The 22,500-nt window shown below is 37.0% G+C and overlaps 25 non-coding genes across 25 annotated transcripts; all 25 read right to left on the bottom strand.

Moving 5' to 3' along the window:
- Positions 1–272: 272 nt before the first annotated feature.
- TRNAL-UAG (transfer RNA leucine (anticodon UAG)) lies at positions 273–354 on the bottom strand. Its single transcript has one exon. It is a non-coding gene; the product is annotated as a tRNA-Leu (tRNA).
- Positions 355–764: 410 nt separating this feature from the next.
- TRNAL-AAG (transfer RNA leucine (anticodon AAG)) lies at positions 765–846 on the bottom strand. The gene has a single exon. It is a non-coding gene; the product is annotated as a tRNA-Leu (tRNA).
- Positions 847–1,583: 737 nt separating this feature from the next.
- Positions 1,584–1,665, bottom strand: TRNAL-UAG (transfer RNA leucine (anticodon UAG)). Its single transcript has one exon. It is a non-coding gene; the product is annotated as a tRNA-Leu (tRNA).
- Positions 1,666–2,464: 799 nt separating this feature from the next.
- TRNAL-UAG (transfer RNA leucine (anticodon UAG)) lies at positions 2,465–2,546 on the bottom strand. The gene has a single exon. It is a non-coding gene; the product is annotated as a tRNA-Leu (tRNA).
- A 1,229-nt stretch (positions 2,547–3,775) lies between these two features.
- Positions 3,776–3,857, bottom strand: TRNAL-AAG (transfer RNA leucine (anticodon AAG)). The gene has a single exon. It is a non-coding gene; the product is annotated as a tRNA-Leu (tRNA).
- Positions 3,858–4,594: 737 nt separating this feature from the next.
- Positions 4,595–4,676, bottom strand: TRNAL-UAG (transfer RNA leucine (anticodon UAG)). Its single transcript has one exon. It is a non-coding gene; the product is annotated as a tRNA-Leu (tRNA).
- Positions 4,677–5,086: 410 nt separating this feature from the next.
- On the bottom strand, positions 5,087–5,168 carry TRNAL-AAG (transfer RNA leucine (anticodon AAG)). The gene has a single exon. It is a non-coding gene; the product is annotated as a tRNA-Leu (tRNA).
- Positions 5,169–5,905: 737 nt separating this feature from the next.
- TRNAL-UAG (transfer RNA leucine (anticodon UAG)) lies at positions 5,906–5,987 on the bottom strand. Its single transcript has one exon. It is a non-coding gene; the product is annotated as a tRNA-Leu (tRNA).
- Positions 5,988–7,216: 1,229 nt separating this feature from the next.
- TRNAL-UAG (transfer RNA leucine (anticodon UAG)) lies at positions 7,217–7,298 on the bottom strand. The gene has a single exon. It is a non-coding gene; the product is annotated as a tRNA-Leu (tRNA).
- A 410-nt stretch (positions 7,299–7,708) lies between these two features.
- Positions 7,709–7,790, bottom strand: TRNAL-AAG (transfer RNA leucine (anticodon AAG)). Its single transcript has one exon. It is a non-coding gene; the product is annotated as a tRNA-Leu (tRNA).
- A 737-nt stretch (positions 7,791–8,527) lies between these two features.
- TRNAL-UAG (transfer RNA leucine (anticodon UAG)) lies at positions 8,528–8,609 on the bottom strand. The gene has a single exon. It is a non-coding gene; the product is annotated as a tRNA-Leu (tRNA).
- A 410-nt stretch (positions 8,610–9,019) lies between these two features.
- Positions 9,020–9,101, bottom strand: TRNAL-AAG (transfer RNA leucine (anticodon AAG)). The gene has a single exon. It is a non-coding gene; the product is annotated as a tRNA-Leu (tRNA).
- A 2,050-nt stretch (positions 9,102–11,151) lies between these two features.
- Positions 11,152–11,233, bottom strand: TRNAL-AAG (transfer RNA leucine (anticodon AAG)). Its single transcript has one exon. It is a non-coding gene; the product is annotated as a tRNA-Leu (tRNA).
- A 737-nt stretch (positions 11,234–11,970) lies between these two features.
- On the bottom strand, positions 11,971–12,052 carry TRNAL-UAG (transfer RNA leucine (anticodon UAG)). Its single transcript has one exon. It is a non-coding gene; the product is annotated as a tRNA-Leu (tRNA).
- A 410-nt stretch (positions 12,053–12,462) lies between these two features.
- On the bottom strand, positions 12,463–12,544 carry TRNAL-AAG (transfer RNA leucine (anticodon AAG)). The gene has a single exon. It is a non-coding gene; the product is annotated as a tRNA-Leu (tRNA).
- A 737-nt stretch (positions 12,545–13,281) lies between these two features.
- Positions 13,282–13,363, bottom strand: TRNAL-UAG (transfer RNA leucine (anticodon UAG)). Its single transcript has one exon. It is a non-coding gene; the product is annotated as a tRNA-Leu (tRNA).
- Positions 13,364–14,592: 1,229 nt separating this feature from the next.
- TRNAL-UAG (transfer RNA leucine (anticodon UAG)) lies at positions 14,593–14,674 on the bottom strand. The gene has a single exon. It is a non-coding gene; the product is annotated as a tRNA-Leu (tRNA).
- A 410-nt stretch (positions 14,675–15,084) lies between these two features.
- Positions 15,085–15,166, bottom strand: TRNAL-AAG (transfer RNA leucine (anticodon AAG)). The gene has a single exon. It is a non-coding gene; the product is annotated as a tRNA-Leu (tRNA).
- A 737-nt stretch (positions 15,167–15,903) lies between these two features.
- Positions 15,904–15,985, bottom strand: TRNAL-UAG (transfer RNA leucine (anticodon UAG)). Its single transcript has one exon. It is a non-coding gene; the product is annotated as a tRNA-Leu (tRNA).
- A 410-nt stretch (positions 15,986–16,395) lies between these two features.
- Positions 16,396–16,477, bottom strand: TRNAL-AAG (transfer RNA leucine (anticodon AAG)). The gene has a single exon. It is a non-coding gene; the product is annotated as a tRNA-Leu (tRNA).
- A 1,231-nt stretch (positions 16,478–17,708) lies between these two features.
- TRNAL-AAG (transfer RNA leucine (anticodon AAG)) lies at positions 17,709–17,790 on the bottom strand. Its single transcript has one exon. It is a non-coding gene; the product is annotated as a tRNA-Leu (tRNA).
- A 1,931-nt stretch (positions 17,791–19,721) lies between these two features.
- Positions 19,722–19,803, bottom strand: TRNAL-AAG (transfer RNA leucine (anticodon AAG)). Its single transcript has one exon. It is a non-coding gene; the product is annotated as a tRNA-Leu (tRNA).
- A 737-nt stretch (positions 19,804–20,540) lies between these two features.
- On the bottom strand, positions 20,541–20,624 carry TRNAL-UAG (transfer RNA leucine (anticodon UAG)). The gene has a single exon. It is a non-coding gene; the product is annotated as a tRNA-Leu (tRNA).
- An 860-nt stretch (positions 20,625–21,484) lies between these two features.
- Positions 21,485–21,566, bottom strand: TRNAL-UAG (transfer RNA leucine (anticodon UAG)). Its single transcript has one exon. It is a non-coding gene; the product is annotated as a tRNA-Leu (tRNA).
- A 410-nt stretch (positions 21,567–21,976) lies between these two features.
- Positions 21,977–22,058, bottom strand: TRNAL-AAG (transfer RNA leucine (anticodon AAG)). Its single transcript has one exon. It is a non-coding gene; the product is annotated as a tRNA-Leu (tRNA).
- Between the last annotated feature and the right edge of the window lie 442 nt (positions 22,059–22,500).

The following is a 22,500-nucleotide window of genomic DNA, read 5'->3' as shown; positions in this document are numbered from 1 at the left end:
AAAATCAGTCGTTTTACCAGTGTTTGGGATTCTGCTATCAGTTTCCTGACTTGCAGCTTCCCGAATGCCAGGATGCCCAATGCATCCAATTGTAATCACTTCAAGTTAATTTTTATGTCTCTACAGTCTTTAGAAATATTTTTGAAAAGTATCTAGTAGATATGATAAACTTTTTTGAACTCTGTTGTTGAATTGTCCCAGCAACTATCATACACCAGATAGAATTTGAACTTTAAGAGAAAATAACTGATTTTGTTTTTGGAAAATAATTATGGCAGCAGTGGGATTTGAACCCACGCCTCCAAAGAGACTGGAGCCTAAATCCAGCGCCTTAGACCGCTCGGCCATGCTACCACACTTAAAGGTAACTCATAGTTTCTCACAGTCTGGAATCTAGAACTAGAAATTACAGAAAATGTTGTTGTTGTAGTAAAGAAATACGTAAAAATCTGTTTTATGTTAAGCATTTTAGATGCTCTTAACATAAGTGAGAATTTTTTTTAAAGAATATTGGTTGCCATGCAATCTAGATGAGAAATGGTTAATTTTTAATTAATTTGCATTTTAGTCGAGTTTACCACTTTGAAACCAATCACTGACATTTTCTTTGAAAAATTTATATGGCAGCTTTGGGAAGTTAGCAAAGAAAGAAATTAGCTGTTATAACAATGTGATGATGAACACTTATTTTTTAATTGAATTGCATTATTGTGGAAAGAACAATGAAAACATCAACCTCTAACAATATATATCAATAATAAATATGGCAGCAGTGGGATTTGAACCCACGCCTCCAAAGAGACTGGAGCCTTAATCCAGCGCCTTAGACCGCTCGGCCATGCTACCTCATGGGTGCAGTGTTCATGTGGCTCAAAGATCTATCAAATGATTATTTAAATGTGTTTTGTTCACTTTATATGAAGTAAAAAAACATATTGAGATTTATTAGAGCATTCACATATGGTTAGGGTTAGGTACGTGATACTGGTGCTTGGGTTTCTGGTGGTCATTGCAATATTAGGGACATCTCAATGCTCACAATTCTGACACTTGCTAGGTTAGCCTTCTAACTTTCAACATCGAGCCCCTAACTCTAACACTGAACATACCTGCAGCCTATCCTTAATTCTTTTCCTTCCAATGCCTAACTCCAAAACCTCTTAGTATCTTACCATGACCCTTCCTATCTGCAGCATAACCTTAAACATACTCCTATTGTTCCAAACTCTTAACCTCCCTTCTTAGTGCCTAACCATTACCCCACCCCCTGCCATTGAACCATAACATCCCCTACACATAGGACAGAGTTCCAAAATCAGTCGTTTTACCAGTGTTTGGGATTCTGCTATCAGTTTCCTGACTTGCAGCTTCCCGAATGCCAGGATGCCCAATGCATCCAATTGTAATCACTTCAAGTTAATTTTTATGTCTCTACAGTCTTTAGAAATATTTTTGAAAAGTATCTAGTAGATATGATAAACTTTTTTGAACTCTGTTGTTGAATTGTCCCAGCAACGATCATACACCAGATAGAATTTGAACTTTAAGAGAAAATAACTGATTTTGTGTTTGGAAAATAATTATGGCAGCAGTGGGATTTGAACCCACGCCTCCGAAGAGACTGGAGCCTAAATCCAGCGCCTTAGACCGCTCGGCCATGCTACCACACTGCTGCCATGCTACTTAAAGGTAACTCATAGTTTCTCACAGTCTTGAATCTAGAACTAGAATTACAGAATATGTTGTTGTTGTAGTAAAGAAATACGTAAAAATCTGTTTTATGTTAAGCATTTTAGATGCTCTTAACATAAGTGAGAAAAGATTTTTTTTAAAGAATATTGGTTGCCATGCAATCTAGATGAGAAATGGTTAATTTTTAATTAATTTGCATTTTAGTCGAGTTTACCACTTTGAAACCAATCACTGACATTTTCTTTGAAAAATTTATATGGCAGCTTTGGGAAGTTAGCAAAGAAAGAAATTAGCTGTTATAACAATGTGATGATGAACACTTATTTTTTTTGCCTAACTCCAAAATCTCTTAGTATCTTACCATGACCCTTCCTATCTGCAGCATAACCTTAAACATACTCCTATAGTTCCAAACTCTTAACCTCCCTTCTTAGTGCCTAACCATTACCCCACCCCCTGCCATTGAACCATAACATCCCCTACACATAGGACAGAGTTCCAAAATCAGTCGTTTTACCAGTGTTTGGGATTCTGCTATCAGTTTCCTGACTTGCAGCTTCCCGAATGCCAGGATGCCCAATGCATCCAATTGTAATCACTTCAAGTTAATTTTTATGTCTCTACAGTCTTTAGAAATATTTTTGAAAAGTATCTAGTAGATATGATAAACTTTTTTGAACTCTGTTGTTGAATTGTCCCAGCAACTATCATACACCAGATAGAATTTGAACTTTAAGAGAAAATAACTGATTTTGTTTTTGGAACATAATTATGGCAGCAGTGGGATTTGAACCCACGCCTCCGAAGAGACTGGAGCCTAAATCCAGCGCCTTAGACCGCTCGGCCATGCTACCACACTTAAAGGTAAGTCATAGTTTCTCACAGTCTGGAATCTAGAACTAGAATTACAGAAAATGTTGTTGTTGTAGTAAAGAAATACGTAAAAATATGTTTTATGTTAAGCATTTTAGATGCTCTTAACATAAGTGAGAATTTTTTTTTAAAGAATATTGGTTGCCATGCAATCTAGATGAGAAATGGTTAATTTTTAATTAATTTGCATTTTAGTCGAGTTTACCACTTTGAAACCAATCTCTGACATTTTCTTTGAAAAATTTATATGGCAGCTTTGGGAAGTTAGCAAAGAAAGAAATTAGCTGTTATAACAATGTGATGATGAACACTTTTTTTCTAATTGAATTGCATTATTGTGGAAATAACAATGAAAACATCAACCTCTAACAATATATATCAATAATAAATATGGCAGCAGTGGGATTTGAACCCACGCCTCCGAAGAGACTGGAGCCTTAATCCAGCGCCTTAGACCGATCGGCCATGCTACCTCATGGGTGCAGTGTTCATGTGGCTCAAAGATCTATCAAATGATTATTTAAATGTGTTTTGTTCACTTTATATGAAGTAAAAAAACATATTGAGATTTATTAGAGCATTCACATATGGTTAGGGTTAGGTACGTGATACTGGTGCTTGGGTTTCTGGTGGTCATTGCAATATTAGGGACATCTCAATGCTCACAATTCTGACACTTGCTAGGTTAGCCTTCTAACTTTCAACATCGAGCCCCTAACTCTAACACTGAACATACCTGCAGCCTATCCTTAATTCTTTTCCTTCCAATGCCTAACTCCAAAACCTCTTAGTATCTTACCATGACCCTTCCTATCTGCAGCATAACCTTAAACATACTCCTATAGTTCCAAACTCTTAACCTCCCTTCTTAGTGCCTAACCATTACCCCACCCCCTGCCATTGAACCATAACATCCCCTACACATAGGACAGAGTTCCAAAATCAGTCGTTTTACCAGTGTTTGGGATTCTGCTATCAGTTTCCTGACTTGCAGCTTCCCGAATGCCAGGATGCCCAATGCATCCAATTGTAATCACTTCAAGTTAATTTTTATGTCTCTACAGTCTTTAGAAATATTTTTGAAAAGTATCTAGTAGATATGATAAACTTTTTTGAACTCTGTTGTTGAATTGTCCCAGCAACTATCATACACCAGATAGAATTTGAACTTTAAGAGAAAATAACTGATTTTGTGTTTGGAAAATAATTATGGCAGCAGTGGGATTTGAACCCACGCCTCCGAAGAGACTGGAGCCTTAATCCAGCGCCTTAGACCGCTCGGCCATGCTACCTCATGGGTGCAGTGTTCATGTGGCTCAAAGATCTATCAAATGATTATTTAAATGTGTTTTGTTCACTTTATATGAAGTAAAAAAACATATTGAGATTTATTAGAGCATTCACATATGGTTAGGGTTAGGTACGTGATACTGGTGCTTGGGTTTCTGGTGGTCATTGCAATATTAGGGACATCTTAATGCTCACAATTCTGACACTTGCTAGGTTAGCCTTCTAACTTTCAACATCGAGCCCCTAACTCTAACACTGAACATACCTGCAGCCTATCCTTAATTCTTTTCCTTCCAATGCCTAACTCCAAAACCTCTTAGTATCTTACCATGACCCTTCCTATCTGCAGCATAACCTTAAACATACTCCTATAGTTCCAAACTCTTAACCTCCCTTCTTAGTGCCTAACCATTACCCCACCCCCTGCCATTGAACCATAACATCCCCTACACATAGGACAGAGTTCCAAAATCAGTCGTTTTACCAGTGTTTGGGATTCTGCTATCAGTTTCCTGACTTGCAGCTTCCCGAATGCCAGGATGCCCAATGCATCCAATTGTAATCACTTCAAGTTAATTTTTATGTCTCTACAGTCTTTAGAAATATTTTTGAAAAGTATCTAGTAGATATGATAAACTTTTTTGAACTCTGTTGTTGAATTGTCCCAGCAACTATCATACACCAGATAGAATTTGAACTTTAAGAGAAAATAACTGATTTTGTGTTTGGAAAATAATTATGGCAGCAGTGGGATTTGAACCCACGCCTCCGAAGAGACTGGAGCCTAAATCCAGCGCCTTAGACCGCTCGGCCATGCTACCACACTTAAAGGTAAGTTATCGTTTCTCACAGTCTGGAATCTAGAACTAGAATTACAGAAAATGTTGTTGTTGTAGTAAAGAAATACGTAAAAATCTGTTTTATGTTAAGCATTTTAGATGCTCTTAACATAAGTGAGAATTTTTTTTTAAAGAATATTGGTTGCCATGCAATCTAGATGAGAAATGGTTAATTTTTAATTATTTTGCATTTTAGTCGAGTTTACCACTTTGAAACCAATCTCTGACATTTTCTTTGAAAAATTTATATGGCAGCTTTGGGAAGTTAGCAAAGAAAGAAATTAGCTGTTATAACAATGTGATGATGAACACTTTTTTTCTAATTGAATTGCATTATTGTGGAAATAACAATGAAAACATCAACCTCTAACAATATATATCAATAATAAATATGGCAGCAGTGGGATTTGAACCCACGCCTCCGAAGAGACTGGAGCCTTAATCCAGCGCCTTAGACCGCTCGGCCATGCTACCTCATGGGTGCAGTGTTCATGTGGCTCAAAGATCTATCAAATGATTATTTAAATGTGTTTTGTTCACTTTATATGAAGTAAAAAAACATATTGAGATTTATTAGAGCATTCACATATGGTTAGGGTTAGGTACGTGATACTGGTGCTTGGGTTTCTGGTGGTCATTGCAATATTAGGGACATCTTAATGCTCACAATTCTGACACTTGCTAGGTTAGCCTTCTAACTTTCAACATCGAGCCCCTAACTCTAACACTGAACATACCTGCAGCCTATCCTTAATTCTTTTCCTTCCAATGCCTAACTCCAAAACCTCTTAGTATCTTACCATGACCCTTCCTATCTGCAGCATAACCTTAAACATACTCCTATAGTTCCAAACTCTTAACCTCCCTTCTTAGTGCCTAACCATTACCCCACCCCCTGCCATTGAACCATAACATCCCCTACACATAGGACAGAGTTCCAAAATCAGTCGTTTTACCAGTGTTTGGGATTCTGCTATCAGTTTCCTGACTTGCAGCTTCCCGAATGCCAGGATGCCCAATGCATCCAATTGTAATCACTTCAAGTTAATTTTTATGTCTCTACAGTCTTTAGAAATATTTTTGAAAAGTATCTAGTAGATATGATAAACTTTTTTGAACTCTGTTGTTGAATTGTCCCAGCAACTATCATACACCAGATAGAATTTGAACTTTAAGAGAAAATAACTGATTTTGTTTTTGGAAAATAATTATGGCAGCAGTGGGATTTGAACCCACGCCTCCGAAGAGACTGGAGCCTAAATCCAGCGCCTTAGACCGCTCGGCCATGCTACCACACTTAAAGGTAACTCATAGTTTCTCACAGTCTGGAATCTAGAACTAGAATTACAGAAAATGTTGTTGTTGTAGTAAAGAAATACGTAAAAATATGTTTTATGTTAAGCATTTTAGATGCTCTTAACATAAGTGAGAATTTTTTTTTAAAGAATATTGGTTGCCATGCAATCTAGATGAGAAATGGTTAATTTTTAATTAATTTGCATTTTAGTCGAGTTTACCACTTTGAAACCAATCACTGACATTTTCTTTAAAAAATTTATATGGCAGCTTTGGGAAGTTAGCAAAGAAAGAAATTAGCTGTTATAACAATGTGATGATGAACACTTATTTTTTAATTGAATTGCATTATTGTGGAAAGAACAATAAAAACATCAACCTCTAACAATATATATCAATAATAAATATGGCAGCAGTGGGATTTGAACCCACGCCTCCAAAGAGACTGGAGCCTTAATCCAGCGCCTTAGAACGCTCGGCCATGCTACCTCATGGGTTCAGTGTTCATGTGGCTCAAAGATCTATCAAATGATTATTTAAATGTGTTTTGTTCACTTTATATGAAGTAAAAAAACATATTGAGATTTATTAGAGCATTCACATATGGTTAGGGTTAGGTACGTGATACTGGTGCTTGGGTTTCTGGTGGTCATTGCAATATTAGGGACATCTCAATGCTCACAATTCTGACACTTGCTAGGTTAGCCTTCTAACTTTCAACATCGAGCCCCTAACTCTAACACTGAACATACCTGCAGCCTATCCTTAATTCTTTTCCTTCCAATGCCTAACTCCAAAACCTCTTAGTATCTTACTATGACCCTTCCTATCTGCAGCATAACCTTAAACATACTCCTATAGTTCCAAACTCTTAACCTCCCTTCTTAGTGCCTAACCATTACCCCACCCCCTGCCATTGAACCATAACATCCCCTACACATAGGACAGAGTTCCAAAATCAGTCGTTTTACCAGTGTTTGGGATTCTGCTATCAGTTTCCTGACTTGCAGCTTCCCGAATGCCAGGATGCCCAATGCATCCAATTGTAATCACTTCAAGTTAATTTTTATGTCTCTACAGTCTTTAGAAATATTTTTGAAAAGTATCTAGTAGATATGATAAACTTTTTTGAACTCTGTTGTTGAATTGTCCCAGCAACTATCATACACCAGATAGAATTTGAACTTTAAGAGAAAATAACTGATTTTGTGTTTGGAAAATAATAATGGCAGCAGTGGGATTTGAACCCACGCCTCCGAAGAGACTGGAGCCTAAATCCAGCGCCTTAGACCGCTCGGCCATGCTACCACACTTAAAGGTAAGTTATAGTTTCTCACAGTCTGGAATCTAGAACTAGAATTACAGAAAATGTTGTTGTTGTAGTAAAGAAATACGTAAAAATCTGTTTTATGTTAAGCATTTTAGATGCTCTTAACATAAGTGAGAATTTTTTTTTAAAGAATATTGGTTGCCATGCAATCTAGATGAGAAATGGTTAATTTTTAATTAATTTGCATTTTAGTCGAGTTTACCACTTTGAAACCAATCTCTGACATTTTCTTTGAAAAATTTATATGGCAGCTTTGGGAAGTTAGCAAAGAAAGAAATTAGCTGTTATAACAATGTGATGATGAACACTTTTTTTCTAATTGAATTGCATTATTGTGGAAATAACAATGAAAACATCAACCTCTAACAATATATATCAATAATAAATATGGCAGCAGTGGGATTTGAACCCACGCCTCCGAAGAGACTGGAGCCTTAATCCAGCGCCTTAGACCGCTCGGCCATGCTACCTCATGGGTGCAGTGTTCATGTGGCTCAAAGATCTATCAAATGATTATTTAAATGTGTTTTGTTCACTTTATATGAAGTAAAAAAACATATTGAGATTTATTAGAGCATTCACATATGGTTAGGGTTAGGTACGTGATACTGGTGCTTGGGTTTCTGGTGGTCATTGCAATATTAGGGACATCTTAATGCTCACAATTCTGACACTTGCTAGGTTAGCCTTCTAACTTTCAACATCGAGCCCCTAACTCTAACACTGAACATACCTGCAGCCTATCCTTAATTCTTTTCCTTCCAATGCCTAACTCCAAAATCTCTTAGTATCTTACCATGACCCTTCCTATCTGCAGCATAACCTTAAACATACTCCTATAGTTCCAAACTCTTAACCTCCCTTCTTAGTGCCTAACCATCACCCCACCCCCTGCCATTGAACCATAACATCCCCTACACATAGGACAGAGTTCCAAAATCAGTCGTTTTACCAGTGTTTGGGATTCTGCTATCAGTTTCCTGACTTGCAGCTTCCCGAATGCCAGGATGCCCAATGCATCCAATTGTAATCACTTCAAGTTAATTTTTATGTCTCTACAGTCTTTAGAAATATTTTTGAAAAGTATCTAGTAGATATGATAAACTTTTTTGAACTCTGTTGTTGAATTGTCCCAGCAACTATCATACACCAGATAGAATTTGAACTTTAAGAGAAAATAATTGATTTTGTTTTTGGAAAATAATTATGGCAGCAGTGGGATTTGAACCCACGCCTCCGAAAAGACTGGAGCCTAAATCCAGCGCCTTAGACCGCTCGGCCATGCTACCACACTTAAAGGTAAGTCATAGTTTCTCACAGTCTGGAATCTAGAACTAGAATTACAGAAAATGTTGTTGTTGTAGTAAAGAAATACGTAAAAATCTGTTTTATGTTAAGCATTTTAGATGCTCTTAACATAAGTGAGAATTTTTTTTTAAAGAATATTGGTTGCCATGCAATCTAGATGAGAAATGGTTAATTTTTAATTAATTTGCATTTTAGTCGAGTTTACCACTTTGAAACCAATCTCTGACATTTTCTTTGAAAAATTTATATGGCAGCTTTGGGAAGTTAGCAAAGAAAGAAATTAGCTGTTATAACAATGTGATGATGAACACTTTTTTTCTAATTGAATTGCATTATTGTGGAAATAACAATGAAAACATCAACCTCTAACAATATATATCAATAATAAATATGGCAGCAGTGGGATTTGAACCCACGCCTCCGAAGAGACTGGAGCCTTAATCCAGCGCCTTAGACCGCTCGGCCATGCTACCTCATGGGTGCAGTGTTCATGTGGCTCAAAGATCTATCAAATGATTATTTAAATGTGTTTTGTTCACTTTATATGAAGTAAAAAAACATATTGAGATTTATTAGAGCATTCACATATGGTTAGGGTTAGGTACGTGATACTGGTGCTTGGGTTTCTGGTGGTCATTGCAATATTAGGGACATCTTAATGCTCACAATTCTGACACTTGCTAGGTTAGCCTTCTAACTTTCAACATCGAGCCCCTAACTCTAACACTGAACATACCTGCAGCCTATCCTTAATTCTTTTCCTTCCAATGCCTAACTCCAAAACCTCTTAGTATCTTACCATGACCCTTCCTATCTGCAGCATAACCTTAAACATACTCCTATAGTTCCAAACTCTTAACCTCCCTTCTTAGTGCCTAACCATTACCCCACCCCCTGCCATTGAACCATAACATCCCCTACACATAGGACAGAGTTCCAAAATCAGTCGTTTTACCAGTGTTTGGGATTCTGCTATCAGTTTCCTGACTTGCAGCTTACCGAATGCCAGGATGCCCAATGCATCCAATTGTAATCACTTCAAGTTAATTTTTATGTCTCTACAGTCTTTAGAAATATTTTTGAAAAGTATCTAGTAGATATGATAAACTTTTTTGAACTCTGTTGTTGAATTGTCCCAGCAACTATCATACACCAGATAGAATTTGAACTTTAAGAGAAAATAACTGATTTTGTTTTTGGAAAATAATTATGGCAGCAGTGGGATTTGAAGCCACGCCTCCGAAAAGACTGAAGCCTAAATCCAGCGCCTTAGACCGCTCGGCCATGCTACCACACTTAAAGGTAACTCATAGTTTCTCACAGTCTGGAATCTAGAACTAGAAATTACAGTAAATGTTGTGGTTGTAGTAAAGAAATACGTAAAAATCTGTTTTATGTTAAGCATTTTAGATGCTCTTAACATAAGTGAGAATTTTTTTTTTAAAGAATATTGGTTGCCATGCAATCTAGATGAGAAATGGTTAATTTTTAATTAATTTGCATTTTAGTCGAGTTTACCACTTTGAAACCAATCTCTGACATTTTCTTTGAAAAATTTATATGGCAGCTTTGGGAAGTTAGCAAAGAAAGAAATTAGCTGTTATAACAATGTGATGATGAACACTTTTTTTCTAATTGAATTGCATTATTGTGGAAATAACAATGAAAACATCAACCTCTAACAATATATATCAATAATAAATATGGCAGCAGTGGGATTTGAACCCACGCCTCCGAAGAGACTGGAGCCTTAATCCAGCGCCTTAGACCGATCGGCCATGCTACCTCATGGGTGCAGTGTTCATGTGGCTCAAAGATCTATCAAATGATTATTTAAATGTGTTTTGTTCACTTTATATGAAGTAAAAAAACATATTGAGATTTATTAGAGCATTCACATATGGTTAGGGTTAGGTACGTGATACTGGTGCTTGGGTTTCTGGTGGTCATTGCAATATTAGGGACATCTCAATGCTCACAATTCTGACACTTGCTAGGTTAGCCTTCTAACTTTCAACATCGAGCCCCTAACTCTAACACTGAACATACCTGCAGCCTATCCTTAATTCTTTTCCTTCCAATGCCTAACTCCAAAACCTCTTAGTATCTTACCATGACCCTTCCTATCTGCAGCATAACCTTAAACATACTCCTATAGTTCCAAACTCTTAACCTCCCTTCTTAGTGCCTAACCATTACCCCACCCCCTGCCATTGAACCATAACATCCCCTACACATAGGACAGAGTTCCAAAATCAGTCGTTTTACCAGTGTTTGGGATTCTGCTATCAGTTTCCTGACTTGCAGCTTCCCGAATGCCAGGATGCCCAATGCATCCAATTGTAATCACTTCAAGTTAATTTTTATGTCTCTACAGTCTTTAGAAATATTTTTGAAAAGTATCTAGTAGATATGATAAACTTTTTTGAACTCTGTTGTTGAATTGTCCCAGCAACTATCATACACCAGATAGAATTTGAACTTTAAGAGAAAATAACTGATTTTGTGTTTGGAAAATAATTATGGCAGCAGTGGGATTTGAACCCACGCCTCCGAAGAGACTGGAGCCTTAATCCAGCGCCTTAGACCGCTCGGCCATGCTACCTCATGGGTGCAGTGTTCATGTGGCTCAAAGATCTATCAAATGATTATTTAAATGTGTTTTGTTCACTTTATATGAAGTAAAAAAACATATTGAGATTTATTAGAGCATTCACATATGGTTAGGGTTAGGTACGTGATACTGGTGCTTGGGTTTCTGGTGGTCATTGCAATATTAGGGACATCTTAATGCTCACAATTCTGACACTTGCTAGGTTAGCCTTCTAACTTTCAACATCGAGCCCCTAACTCTAACACTGAACATACCTGCAGCCTATCCTTAATTCTTTTCCTTCCAATGCCTAACTCCAAAACCTCTTAGTATCTTACCATGACCCTTCCTATCTGCAGCATAACCTTAAACATACTCCTATAGTTCCAAACTCTTAACCTCCCTTCTTAGTGCCTAACCATTACCCCACCCCCTGCCATTGAACCATAACATCCCCTACACATAGGACAGAGTTCCAAAATCAGTCGTTTTACCAGTGTTTGGGATTCTGCTATCAGTTTCCTGACTTGCAGCTTCCCGAATGCCAGGATGCCCAATGCATCCAATTGTAATCACTTCAAGTTAATTTTTATGTCTCTACAGTCTTTAGAAATATTTTTGAAAAGTATCTAGTAGATATGATAAACTTTTTTGAACTCTGTTGTTGAATTGTCCCAGCAACTATCATACACCAGATAGAATTTGAACTTTAAGAGAAAATAACTGATTTTGTGTTTGGAAAATAATTATGGCAGCAGTGGGATTTGAACCCACGCCTCCGAAGAGACTGGAGCCTAAATCCAGCGCCTTAGACCGCTCGGCCATGCTACCACACTTAAAGGTAAGTTATCGTTTCTCACAGTCTGGAATCTAGAACTAGAATTACAGAAAATGTTGTTGTTGTAGTAAAGAAATACGTAAAAATCTGTTTTATGTTAAGCATTTTAGATGCTCTTAACATAAGTGAGAATTTTTTTTTAAAGAATATTGGTTGCCATGCAATCTAGATGAGAAATGGTTAATTTTTAATTATTTTGCATTTTAGTCGAGTTTACCACTTTGAAACCAATCTCTGACATTTTCTTTGAAAAATTTATATGGCAGCTTTGGGAAGTTAGCAAAGAAAGAAATTAGCTGTTATAACAATGTGATGATGAACACTTTTTTTCTAATTGAATTGCATTATTGTGGAAATAACAATGAAAACATCAACCTCTAACAATATATATCAATAATAAATATGGCAGCAGTGGGATTTGAACCCACGCCTCCGAAGAGACTGGAGCCTTAATCCAGCGCCTTAGACCGCTCGGCCATGCTACCTCATGGGTGCAGTGTTCATGTGGCTCAAAGATCTATCAAATGATTATTTAAATGTGTTTTGTTCACTTTATATGAAGTAAAAAAACATATTGAGATTTATTAGAGCATTCACATATGGTTAGGGTTAGGTACGTGATACTGGTGCTTGGGTTTCTGGTGGTCATTGCAATATTAGGGACATCTTAATGCTCACAATTCTGACACTTGCTAGGTTAGCCTTCTAACTTTCAACATCGAGCCCCTAACTCTAACACTGAACATACCTGCAGCCTATCCTTAATTCTTTTCCTTCCAATGCCTAACTCCAAAACCTCTTAGTATCTTACCATGACCCTTCCTATCTGCAGCATAACCTTAAACATACTCCTATAGTTCCAAACTCTTAACCTCCCTTCTTAGTGCCTAACCATTACCCCACCCCCTGCCATTGAACCATAACATCCCCTACACATAGGACAGAGTTCCAAAATCAGTCGTTTTACCAGTGTTTGGGATTCTGCTATCAGTTTCCTGACTTGCAGCTTCCCGAATGCCAGGATGCCCAATGCATCCAATTGTAATCACTTCAAGTTAATTTTTATGTCTCTACAGTCTTTAGAAATATTTTTGAAAAGTATCTAGTAGATATGATAAACTTTTTTGAACTCTGTTGTTGAATTGTCCCAGCAACTATCATACACCAGATAGAATTTGAACTTTAAGAGAAAATAACTGATTTTGTTTTTGGAAAATAATTATGGCAGCAGTGGGATTTGAACCCACGCCTCCGAAGAGACTGGAGCCTAAATCCAGCGCCTTAGACCGCTCGGCCATGCTACCACACTTAAAGGTAACTCATAGTTTCTCACAGTCTGGAATCTAGAACTAGAATTACAGAAAATGTTGTTGTTGTAGTAAAGAAATACGTAAAAATATGTTTTATGTTAAGCATTTTAGATGCTCTTAACATAAGTGAGAATTTTTTTTTAAAGAATATTGGTTGCCATGCAATCTAGATGAGAAATGGTTAATTTTTAATTAATTTGCATTTTAGTCGAGTTTACCACTTTGAAACCAATCACTGACATTTTCTTTAAAAAATTTATATGGCAGCTTTGGGAAGTTAGCAAAGAAAGAAATTAGCTGTTATAACAATGTGATGATGAACACTTATTTTTTAATTGAATTGCATTATTGTGGAAAGAACAATAAAAACATCAACCTCTAACAATATATATCAATAATAAATATGGCAGCAGTGGGATTTGAACCCACGCCTCCAAAGAGACTGGAGCCTTAATCCAGCGCCTTAGAACGCTCGGCCATGCTACCTCATGGGTTCAGTGTTCATGTGGCTCAAAGATCTATCAAATGATTATTTAAATGTGTTTTGTTCACTTTATATGAAGTAAAAAAACATATTGAGATTTATTAGAGCATTCACATATGGTTAGGGTTAGGTACGTGATACTGGTGCTTGGGTTTCTGGTGGTCATTGCAATATTAGGGACATCTCAATGCTCACAATTCTGACACTTGCTAGGTTAGCCTTCTAACTTTCAACATCGAGCCCCTAACTCTAACACTGAACATACCTGCAGCCTATCCTTAATTCTTTTCCTTCCAATGCCTAACTCCAAAACCTCTTAGTATCTTACTATGACCCTTCCTATCTGCAGCATAACCTTAAACATACTCCTATAGTTCCAAACTCTTAACCTCCCTTCTTAGTGCCTAACCATTACCCCACCCCCTGCCATTGAACCATAACATCCCCTACACATAGGACAGAGTTCCAAAATCAGTCGTTTTACCAGTGTTTGGGATTCTGCTATCAGTTTCCTGACTTGCAGCTTCCCGAATGCCAGGATGCCCAATGCATCCAATTGTAATCACTTCAAGTTAATTTTTATGTCTCTACAGTCTTTAGAAATATTTTTGAAAAGTATCTAGTAGATATGATAAACTTTTTTGAACTCTGTTGTTGAATTGTCCCAGCAACTATCATACACCAGATAGAATTTGAACTTTAAGAGAAAATAACTGATTTTGTGTTTGGAAAATAATAATGGCAGCAGTGGGATTTGAACCCACGCCTCCGAAGAGACTGGAGCCTAAATCCAGCGCCTTAGACCGCTCGGCCATGCTACCACACTTAAAGGTAAGTTATAGTTTCTCACAGTCTGGAATCTAGAACTAGAATTACAGAAAATGTTGTTGTTGTAGTAAAGAAATACGTAAAAATCTGTTTTATGTTAAGCATTTTAGATGCTCTTAACATAAGTGAGAATTTTTTTTTAAAGAATATTGGTTGCCATGCAATCTAGATGAGAAATGGTTAATTTTTAATTAATTTGCATTTTAGTCGAGTTTACCACTTTGAAACCAATCTCTGACATTTTCTTTGAAAAATTTATATGGCAGCTTTGGGAAGTTAGCAAAGAAAGAAATTAGCTGTTATAACAATGTGATGATGAACACTTTTTTTCTAATTGAATTGCATTATTGTGGAAATAACAATGAAAACATCAACCTCTAACAATATATATCAATAATAAATATGGCAGCAGTGGGATTTGAACCCACGCCTCCGAAGAGACTGGAGCCTTAATCCAGCGCCTTAGACCGCTCGGCCATGCTACCTCATGGGTGCAGTGTTCATGTGGCTCAAAGATCTATCAAATGATTATTTAAATGTGTTTTGTTCACTTTATATGAAGTAAAAAAACATATTGAGATTTATTAGAGCATTCACATATGGTTAGGGTTAGGTACGTGATACTGGTGCTTGGGTTTCTGGTGGTCATTGCAATATTAGGGACATCTTAATGCTCACAATTCTGACACTTGCTAGGTTAGCCTTCTAACTTTCAACATCGAGCCCCTAACTCTAACACTGAACATACCTGCAGCCTATCCTTAATTCTTTTCCTTCCAATGCCTAACTCCAAAATCTCTTAGTATCTTACCATGACCCTTCCTATCTGCAGCATAACCTTAAACATACTCCTATAGTTCCAAACTCTTAACCTCCCTTCTTAGTGCCTAACCATCACCCCACCCCCTGCCATTGAACCATAACATCCCCTACACATAGGACAGAGTTCCAAAATCAGTCGTTTTACCAGTGTTTGGGATTCTGCTATCAGTTTCCTGACTTGCAGCTTCCCGAATGCCAGGATGCCCAATGCATCCAATTGTAATCACTTCAAGTTAATTTTTATGTCTCTACAGTCTTTAGAAATATTTTTGAAAAGTATCTAGTAGATATGATAAACTTTTTTGAACTCTGTTGTTGAATTGTCCCAGCAACTATCATACACCAGATAGAATTTGAACTTTAAGAGAAAATAATTGATTTTGTTTTTGGAAAATAATTATGGCAGCAGTGGGATTTGAACCCACGCCTCCGAAAAGACTGGAGCCTAAATCCAGCGCCTTAGACCGCTCGGCCATGCTACCACACTTAAAGGTAAGTCATAGTTTCTCACAGTCTGGAATCTAGAACTAGAATTACAGAAAATGTTGTTGTTGTAGTAAAGAAATACGTAAAAATCTGTTTTATGTTAAGCATTTTAGATGCTCTTAACATAAGTGAGAATTTTTTTTTAAAGAATATTGGTTGCCATGCAATCTAGATGAGAAATGGTTAATTTTTAATTAATTTGCATTTTAGTCGAGTTTACCACTTTGAAACCAATCTCTGACATTTTCTTTGAAAAATTTATATGGCAGCTTTGGGAAGTTAGCAAAGAAAGAAATTAGCTGTTATAACAATGTGATGATGAACACTTTTTTTCTAATTGAATTGCATTATTGTGGAAATAACAATGAAAACATCAACCTCTAACAATATATATCAATAATAAATATGGCAGCAGTGGGATTTGAACCCACGCCTCCGAAGAGACTGGAGCCTTAATCCAGCGCCTTAGACCGCTCGGCCATGCTACCTCATGGGTGCAGTGTTCATGTGGCTCAAAGATCTATCAAATGATTATTTAAATGTGTTTTGTTCACTTTATATGAAGTAAAAAAACATATTGAGATTTATTAGAGCATTCACATATGGTTAGGGTTAGGTACGTGATACTGGTGCTTGGGTTTCTGGTGGTCATTGCAATATTAGGGACATCTTAATGCTCACAATTCTGACACTTGCTAGGTTAGCCTTCTAACTTTCAACATCGAGCCCCTAACTCTAACACTGAACATACCTGCAGCCTATCCTTAATTCTTTTCCTTCCAATGCCTAACTCCAAAACCTCTTAGTATCTTACCATGACCCTTCCTATCTGCAGCATAACCTTAAACATACTCCTATAGTTCCAAACTCTTAACCTCCCTTCTTAGTGCCTAACCATTACCCCACCCCCTGCCATTGAACCATAACATCCCCTACACATAGGACAGAGTTCCAAAATCAGTCGTTTTACCAGTGTTTGGGATTCTGCTATCAGTTTCCTGACTTGCAGCTTACCGAATGCCAGGATGCCCAATGCATCCAATTGTAATCACTTCAAGTTAATTTTTATGTCTCTACAGTCTTTAGAAATATTTTTGAAAAGTATCTAGTAGATATGATAAACTTTTTTGAACTCTGTTGTTGAATTGTCCCAGCAACTATCATACACCAGATAGAATTTGAACTTTAAGAGAAAATAACTGATTTTGTTTTTGGAAAATAATTATGGCAGCAGTGGGATTTGAAGCCACGCCTCCGAAAAGACTGAAGCCTAAATCCAGCGCCTTAGACCGCTCGGCCATGCTACCACACTTAAAGGTAACTCATAGTTTCTCACAGTCTGGAATCTAGAACTAGAAATTACAGTAAATGTTGTGGTTGTAGTAAAGAAATACGTAAAAATCTGTTTTATGTTAAGCATTTTAGATGCTCTTAACATAAGTGAGAATTTTTTTTTTAAAGAATATTGGTTGCCATGCAATCTAGATGAGAAATGGTTAATTTTTAATTAATTTGCATTTTAGTCGAGTTTACCACTTTGAAACCAATCACTGACATTTTCTTTAAAAAATTTATATGGCAGCTTTGGGAAGTTAGCAAAGAAAGAAATTAGCTGTTATAACAATGTGATGATGAACACTTATTTTTTAATTGAATTGCATTATTGTGGAAAGAACAATAAAAACATCAACCTCTAACAATATATATCAATAATAAATATGGCAGCAGTGGGATTTGAACCCACGCCTCCGAAGAGACTGGAGCCTTAATCCAGCGCCTTAGACCGCTCGGCCATGCTACCTCATGGGTGCAGTGTTCATGTGGCTCAAAGATCTATCAAATGATTATTTAAATGTGTTTTGTTCACTTTATATGAAGTAAAAAAACATATTGAGATTTATTAGAGCATTCACATATGGTTAGGGTTAGGTACGTGATACTGGTGCTTGGGTTTCTGGTGGTCATTGCAATATTAGGGACATCTTAATGCTCACAATTCTGACACTTGCTAGGTTAGCCTTCTAACTTTCAACATCGAGCCCCTAACTCTAACACTGAACATACCTGCAGCCTATCCTTAATTCTTTTCCTTCCAATGCCTAACTCCAAAACCTCTTAGTATCTTACCATGACCCTTCCTATCTGCAGCATAACCTTAAACATACTCCTATAGTTCCAAACTCTTAACCTCCCTTCTTAGTGCCTAACCATTACCCCACCCCCTGCCATTGAACCATAACATCCCCTACACATAGGACAGAGTTCCAAAATCAGTCGTTTTACCAGTGTTTGGGATTCTGCTATCAGTTTCCTGACTTGCAGCTTCCCGAATGCCAGGATGCCCAATGCATCCAATTGTAATCACTTCAAGTTAATTTTTATGTCTCTACAGTCTTTAGAAATATTTTTGAAAAGTATCTAGTAGATATGATAAACTTTTTTGAACTCTGTTGTTGAATTGTCCCAGCAACTATCATACACCAGATAGAATTTGAACTTTAAGAGAAAATAACTGATTTTGTGTTTGGAAAATAATTATGGCAGCAGTGGGATTTGAACCCACGCCTCCGAAGAGACTGCAGCCTAAATCCAGCGCCTTAGACCGCTCGGCCATGCTACCACACTTAAAGGTAAGTCATAGTTTCTCACAGTCTGGAATCTAGAACTAGAATTACAGAAAATGTTGTTGTTGTAGTAAAGAAATACGTAAAAATCTGTTTTATGTTAAGCATTTTAGATGCTCTTAACATAAGTGAGAATTTTTTTTTAAAGAATATTGGTTGCCATGCAATCTAGATGAGAAATGGTTAATTTTTAATTAATTTGCATTTTAGTCGAGTTTACCACTTTGAAACCAATCTCTGACATTTTCTTTAAAAAATTTATATGGCAGCTTTGGGAAGTTAGCAAAGAAAGAAATTAGCTGTTATAACAATGTGATGATGAACACTTTTTTTCTAATTGAATTGCATTATTGTGGAAATAACAATGAAAACATCAACCTCTAACAATATATATCAATAATAAATATGGCAGCAGTGGGATTTGAACCCACGCCTCCGAAGAGACTGGAGCCTTAATCCAGTCTCTACAGTCTTTAGAAATATTTTTGAAAAGTATCTAGTAGATATGATAAACTTTTTTGAACTCTGTTGTTGAATTGTCCCAGCAACTATCATACACCAGATAGAATTTGAACTTTAAGAGAAAATAACTGATTTTGTGTTTGGAAAATAATTATGGCAGCAGTGGGATTTGAACCCACGCCTCCGAAGAGACTGCAGCCTAAATCCAGCGCCTTAGACCGCTCGGCCATGCTACCACACTTAAAGGTAAGTCATAGTTTCTCACAGTCTGGAATCTAGAACTAGAATTACAGAAAATGTTGTTGTTGTAGTAAAGAAATACGTAAAAATCTGTTTTATGTTAAGCATTTTAGATGCTCTTAACATAAGTGAGAATTTTTTTTTAAAGAATATTGGTTGCCATGCAATCTAGATGAGAAATGGTTAATTTTTAATTAATTTGCATTTTAGTCGAGTTTACCACTTTGAAACCAATCTCTGACATTTTCTTTAAAAAATTTATATGGCAGCTTTGGGAAGTTAGCAAAGAAAGAAATTAGCTGTTATAACAATGTGATGATGAACACTTTTTTTCTAATTGAATTGCATTATTGTGGAAATAACAATGAAAACATCAACCTCTAACAATATATATCAATAATAAATATGGCAGCAGTGGGATTTGAACCCACGCCTCCGAAGAGACTGGAGCCTTAATCCAGCGCCTTAGACCGCTCGGCCATGCTACCTCATGGGTGCAGTGTTCATGTGGCTCAAAGATCTATCAAATGATTATTTAAATGTGTTTTGTTCACTTTATATGAAGTAAAAAAACATATTGAGATTTATTAGAGCATTCACATATGGTTAGGGTTAGGTACGTGATACTGGTGCTTGGGTTTCTGGTGGTCATTGCAATATTAGGGACATCTCAATGCTCACAATTCTGACACTTGCTAGGTTAGCCTTCTAACTTTTAACATCGAGCCCCTAACTCTAACACTGAACATACCTGCAGCCTATCCTTAATTCTTTTCCTTCCAATGCCTAACTCCAAAACCTCTTAGTATCTTACCATGACCCTTCCTATCTGCAGCATAACCTTAAACATACTCCTATAGTTCCAAACTCTTAACCTCCCTTCTTAGTGCCTAACCATTACCCCACCCCCTGCCATTGAACCATAACATCCCCTACACATAGGACAGAGTTCCAAAATCAGTCGTTTTACCAGTGTTTGGGATTCTGCTATCAGTTTCCTGACTTGCAGCTTCCCGAATGCCAGGATGCCCAATGCATCCAATTGTAATCACTTCAAGTTAATTTTTATGTCTCTACAGTCTTTAGAAATATTTTTGAAAAGTATCTAGTAGATATGATAAACTTTTTTGAACTCTGTTGTTGAATTGTCCCAGCAACTATCATACACCAGATAGAATTTGAACTTTAAGAGAAAATAACTGATTTTGTGTTTGGAAAATAATTATGGCAGCAGTGGGATTTGAACCCACGCCTCCGAAGAGACTGGAGCCTAAATCCAGCGCCTTAGACCGCTCGGCCATGCTCGGCCATGCTACCACACTTAAAGGTATTATATATCAATAATAAATATGGCAGCAATGGGATTTGAACCCACGCCTCCGAAGAGACTGGAGCCTTAATCCAGCACCTTAGACCGCTCGGCCATGCTACCTCATGGGTGCAGTGTTCATGTGGCTCAAAGATCTATCAAATGATTATTTAAATGTGTTTTGTTCACTTTATATGAAGTAAAAAAACATATTGAGATTTATTAGAGCATTCACATATGGTTAGGGTTAGGTACGTGATACTGGTGCTTGGGTTTCTGGTGGTCATTGCAATATTAGGGACATCTTAATGCTCACAATTCTGACACTTGCTAGGTTAGCCTTCTAACTTTCAACATCGAGCCCCTAACTCTAACACTGAACATACCTGCAGCCTATCCTTAATTCTTTTCCTTCCAATGCCTAACTCCAAAACCTCTTAGTATCTTACCATGACCCTTCCTATCTGCAGCATAACCTTAAACATACTCCTATAGTTCCAAACTCTTAACCTCCCTTCTTAGTGCCTAACCATTACCCCACCCCCTGCCATTGAACCATAACATCCCCTACACATAGGACAGAGTTCCAAAATCAGTCGTTTTACCAGTGTTTGGGATTCTGCTATCAGTTTCCTGACTTGCAGCTTCCCGAATGCCAGGATGCCCAATGCATCCAATTGTAATCACTTCAAGTTAATTTTTATGTCTCTACAGTCTTTAGAAATATTTTTGAAAAGTATCTAGTAGATATGATAAACTTTTTTGAACTCTGTTGTTGAATTGTCCCAGCAACTATCATACACCAGATAGAATTTGAACTTTAAGAGAAAATAACTGATTTTGTGTTTGGAAAATAATTATGGCAGCAGTGGGATTTGAACCCACGCCTCCGAAGAGACTGGAGCCTAAATCCAGCGCCTTAGACCGCTCGGCCATGCTACCACACTTAAAGGTAAGTCATAGTTTCTCACAGTCTGGAATCTAGAACTAGAATTACAGAAAATGTTGTTGTTGTAGTAAAGAAATACGTAAAAATCTGTTTTATGTTAAGCATTTTAGATGCTCTTAACATAAGTGAGAATTTTTTTTTAAAGAATATTGGTTGCCATGCAATCTAGATGAGAAATGGTTAATTTTTAATTAATTTGCATTTTAGTCGAGTTTACCACTTTGAAACCAATCTCTGACATTTTCTTTGAAAAATTTATATGGCAGCTTTGGGAAGTTAGCAAAGAAAGAAATTAGCTGTTATAACAATGTGATGATGAACACTTTTTTTCTAATTGAATTGCATTATTGTGGAAATAACAATGAAAACATCAACCTCTAACAATATATATCAATAATAAATATGGCAGCAGTGGGATTTGAACCCACGCCTCCGAAGAGACTGGAGCCTTAATCCAGCGCCTTAGACCGCTCGGCCATGCTACCTCATGGGTGCAGTGTTCATGTGGCTCAAAGATCTATCAAATGATTATTTAAATGTGTTTTGTTCACTTTATATGAAGTACAAAAACATATTGAGATTTATTAGAGCATTCACATATGGTTAGGGTTAGGTACGTGATACTGGTGCTTGGGTTTCTGGTGGTCATTGCAATATTAGGGACATCTTAATGCTCACAATTCTGACACTTGCTAGGTTAGCCTTCTAACTTTCAACATCGAGCCCCTAACTCTAACACTGAACATACCTGCAGCCTATCCTTAATTCTTTTCCTTCCAATGCCTAACTCCAAAATCTCTTAGTATCTTACCATGACCCTTCCTATCTGCAGCATAACCTTAAACATACTCCTATAGTTCCAAACTCTTAACCTCCCTTCTTAGTGCCTAACCATTACCCCACCCCCTGCCATTGAACCATAACATC

Source organism: Crinia signifera, unplaced genomic scaffold (genome assembly GCF_055691185.1).
Source record: "Crinia signifera unplaced genomic scaffold, ASM5569118v1 HAP2_SCAFFOLD_130, whole genome shotgun sequence".
NCBI lineage: Eukaryota > Metazoa > Chordata > Amphibia > Anura > Myobatrachidae > Crinia > Crinia signifera.
The sequence above is the reverse complement of the archived record's forward strand: the minus strand, read 5'-3'. Positions and strand labels throughout refer to the sequence as shown.